Source organism: Etheostoma spectabile, chromosome 5 (assembly GCF_008692095.1).
Source record: "Etheostoma spectabile isolate EspeVRDwgs_2016 chromosome 5, UIUC_Espe_1.0, whole genome shotgun sequence".
NCBI classification, from domain to species: domain Eukaryota; kingdom Metazoa; phylum Chordata; class Actinopteri; order Perciformes; family Percidae; genus Etheostoma; species Etheostoma spectabile.
Window position 1 is genome coordinate 37,802,276 of NC_045737.1, and position 4,541 is coordinate 37,806,816.

Genomic DNA, 4,541 nt, shown 5'->3' on the forward strand with positions numbered 1-4,541 from the left:
ACTTAACACCAAAGTATGTAGCTCATATAATGTCTCTCAAGCAATTTGAAAATGAAAAAGAAGTCAAATTAATTACATGCTTTGTGTTAAATTAATGTAAATGAATCACATATATCAATATTTGCCATGTAAGCATTTAAAAAAATATTCAAATGGATGTTGGTAGATGAGTAAATCATCTAAGCTCATGAACTTTAAAGGTGAACATTTAGGTCAACTTTAATTTCCCATAATTCTCATCCCATTATTATTCCTGTTGGATTTTGTTGGATTTCCTTTGTCCATTTGTCAGCTGACACCTCTGCTCATCCACAAACTGTTGATTTCCTAGTTGAACCTGGCAGAGTTGGACTGACTTGTTATTTTACAGACTGTATTTCAGCAGCAGCGGTCCCGTCTATGTGGGCCTGCAGCCAGACTGGGACCAGGATCCTCAAACAAAGCATCCATTCACAGGAAGGCTGGGGAGGGAAGGAGGGAGGGAGGAGGGGTGTGTGTGTGTGTGTGTGGGGGGGGGGGGGGGGGGGGGGGGGGGGGTCTGCTATACATTTAGGTAAGCCTGGGTAAATTAATAACAGTATAAAAAGTCTAGGGAAAAAATGAATTTGTCTAGGGGCAGAAAAATAATCCACGTGGTTGGTTTGAGTGTTACTCTGGTGGTTAAATAAATATGAGCTGATATCTGCTGGGGATCAGACGGAAGTAAATTAAAACTGAATCTGGACTCAGAGAGAGAGAGAGAGAGAGAGAGAGAGAGAGAGAGAGAGAGAGAGAGAGAGAGAGATAACAAAAGCCGGGGACCAACAAAAGCCCTCGATGCCATGAGGAGAGAGATGCTGCATTCGCGTACCCCCGTAAAGCCCCCTCTTTCCATGATAAAGGAGCACACTGTACAGACATGGTTAGAGACATGCAGCGAATTAAGACTCTTAATTCAAATGGAGAGCTCAAATAATAAGTCGATTAATCGATTAGGTGGTCAACAAAAATCCCAAACAATCTCTGACTCCAACATGTCAAATGTGAAGATTGGTCGCTTACCTCTGTGAATCCTTCTAAATTTATTATATTTTGATTTTGGACTGTTGATGTGACTATTTAAGTAATTTCAGGAAGTCGCTGTTGGCTCTAGGAGAAAATTATGTTGTTTTTTTCCACTATTTTTGTACAACAATTGTTCAATTGATTTAAAAAAATAATGTTTTCAGTTTTTTTTTTTTTACTTTGGTAAAGATCTGCGCACTCGTTCAACCAGTGCCAAGTCACATCTCACAGCTGGCTCGGTTCGCATGAACCTCATGAACCCCCGTCTGTCCGACAGTCCGTGAACGCAGCAGGAGTCCTCCCAGGCTGAACGTGACGTGCCGACTTGGAGCCGAGCGAGGTTTCCTGGCGGAGCCGCGGAGGGAGCAGGAGCCGAGCGGATCTATCTGTCTGTCCGTGTGTCTGTCTGCCGCCGCAGTCTCTCGTCTGTCTGGGACACACACACACACAAAAACCCCTCAGTTTTCGGCTTCCACGGTCTGGACTCGGCATCAGCGGCCATGGATGCATCGCTGTCCTCCGCCTGTTTTCACCACTGAGGGACGTTACTCCGTTGGATGCTCCAGCGCCCATAGAGGAGGAGGAGGGGGAGGAGGAGGAGGAGGAGGAGGAGGAGGGGGGCATCCTTGTCATTATTCGACTACCAGGTGAAATAATTAGTTTGATATGATATAACGTGTTGTGTGATTTGATTGTAGGGATGGGGAGAGGAGGGAGGAGGCGGGGTGGGGGTTGTCGTTTTGGGGGCACGGTGAGCGGGTTTGTGTCGAGCCCAGAGCGGGTGGGAGCGGAGGTTAGCATCTTAGCTAGCTGCCGTTGGCTGCCGTTGGTTGTCGTTAGCGGGCTGCCGCTGCCGCTGCCGCTGCTGCTGCCGCTGCCGTTTCCGCTTCGTCGTCATTCGTCAGGCTGGGAGGGATGCGGCACCGGGATGCTGCGGCAGAAGAGATGGGAGGGCTAGTAACGGTATGGTAACGGTACCGTCCGTCTGGCGTCGGCCCATATCCGTGATGAACGACACCCCCCAACCTCCTCATTTCTCCCCGCCACTCTCTCCTTCTCCTCTCCCTCACTTCCTCCTCCTCCTCCTCCCCGGGTTCCCATCCCTTCAGAAACACAAGCGCGTCGCTTCTCTGTCCCGAGATACACACATAAAACCGACAAACCGCGGGGTTGTTTCATCACAAACATGGAAATAACACCACGGCTCCGCCGCCTGTCAGTTAGCCAGCTTGCTAAGCTAACCATCCTCACAGGCCAGCCTGGTTTACACAAACGTCTCCCCCCCGACCCGGCCATTTCACACCCTGGGAGCCGGCTATTTTTTTTTATTTTTTATGGCCTTAAACCAGCGACTACTCGGCACAAAAGTCACTGCCAGACCATTTATTCGCGTCTCGCCCATTAAAATGTACACAGCACGCCAAGCGAATATTGTTATGTAACGAGATAATGACACCGCACGCCCTTGAAACAAAAGCTCTTGTTTCTGTATTTGTTTGGCTGTGGTGCGGTGCGGTGCGGGACCCAGTCATGGTCAATAAATCACAGCCGGGGGGGGGTGTTGTGGTACCGAGGCCCGCAGCTCTCAACCGGCTTTTGAAATCTACAACGGCTGCTCCTGGCAGCCATTGTTTTTGTTGTCATTGGAGGGCTCGCGTTTGTTTTGCAGCCTGATGGTGTGCGCTGTGCATTGGGGAAACATGGTCCAGTCCGCCGTCCACCGGCCACCGCGTCCTCATCACCTGGTACTCCTTTTAGCTTGAAATGTCAAATTATTAACCTCACAGTCAGTAAATGCACCGGGTTATTTACCCACAGTGTATTCAATTGTACAGAAAAGACTAGCGTGAGGAAATGGGGAAATGCTCTGTGGGGGGAAAAAAAGTCAGTTTAACTGCGAATTTGTTGAAAAGAAAACACGTATTTTTAATTTAATGTCCTGTAAAACACTACCAGGAGTGGGAGAAAGGGTTATCACATATAATGGCTAACATGTTATCGGCATTTCTGTGATTAGCCTATATTTAACTTTGTTGTCGAGACATGTAAATGCAGTTTAGCATCTAACCAGAAGTGCAGTTTAATGTTTATATGTCTAGGGGTTATATAAAGAGTACATGTAACAGACAGTAAGGGTAAGATATGAATATGCTAAAGTATAAACAGAATGGACAGTTGAACATGTGCAGCAGTGATCAGTAGGCGTGTGATATATTACAGAAATCATTTATGAATCATCGTGGTATTAGTGAGGCTGAACAGGAAAACATTTCCTCTTAAAGTCCCATGGGCATGGCGTTTTACATAACTACACACATGTAGTTCAAAGAGATATAATAGAAATGAATTAGAACAAAAAAAACAATGTATTGTGGCGGTTTGTCACTGTATTTTGTTCACTTTATCAGGAAGTAGGGCTGTTTGAATATGATATTGTTCATTGACTTTTAGCAGAATCATATAGTGACAATTTCATCTTAACATGTTCTCGTTCATCATTATATTTCCAAAAAGCTGTATATAAAACCTGACAGTTTTTGCTTGACACGTGCAGAGGCTGGTTTCATTTAATGCATAACAGTGCAACATTTAATTGTTTTGAACCTCTTTGCATACATTTGGCATATTGTGATTATATATCATTATTTAAAATCTCTTAACAAGTATGGGATGCTGATTTCAGAAATATTGCCCAGCTCTGATGGATGGATGGATAAATAGATAGATAGATCGATCGATAGATAGATAGATAGCCTTTATTATTAGACTCACGGTCCATGGAAACAACAACAAAAAAAGACACACACAGATACACAAGGCAGACACCAATTAAATAAGACAGCTGTACCAGTAATCCCACAAGGGGGTCTGGGACCTCGGCTCAATCAGATGTGAAATGACAGAGTTACAAGAGAGTTTGCAGTCACAGAGTTTTAAAGCTTTAGAGCGTAACTTTTTGATTGATAAATGTTACATTCAAGTCATTGCCAAATCAGTCGCACATCTAATAAGCGCCACACAACTCTCTCTCTGTATTTCTCAGTAAGACTGTGTTCAGAAGATTGTGTCATTTCTGCGCGCAAACTCAAGTGAAGATAATGACCTCTTCTGAGGAGTCCATCTTGTTTTGTTTTTCCTCCGTGTCCTCCTTGGCTATTAGCATCGAGGAGGGGCGAGGGCGCGTGTGCGATCACGGAAGGCTTGTATCATGTGGATGCGCTGGCAGTGTTGTTGTCATTACTTAGAATTCCTCACGGGGGCGACAGAAACTACGCACTGTAGCTTTAAAGGGGCGGTTCAGTATTTTGGACATAGGATTCATCATTTACAAGTTGTCCAGTGTGTTGTTTATCAGTGGAGACCGTTTTCAACACTTTTCATCCAGTCCTTACAGCTGCAGAGTTTGCTGTTGCTAGGCTAGCGCAAGACAACGGTATCTGCCAGGGCTGTAGTACTCGAGTCCGGTCTTGGACTTGAGTTCGGACTCAAGACCGTTT

The 4,541-nt window shown here is 45.4% G+C and overlaps 1 protein-coding gene across 1 annotated transcript in view; it reads left to right on the forward strand.

Moving 5' to 3' along the window:
- Positions 1 to 784: 784 nt before the first annotated feature.
- Positions 785 to 4,541, forward strand: part of LOC116689726 (RAC-gamma serine/threonine-protein kinase) — a gene marked incomplete at its 5' end in the record, with an annotated part of 81,844 nt that continues 78,087 nt past the window's right edge. Inside the window, 1 exon segment of the mRNA XM_074783855.1 lies at positions 785 to 1,691.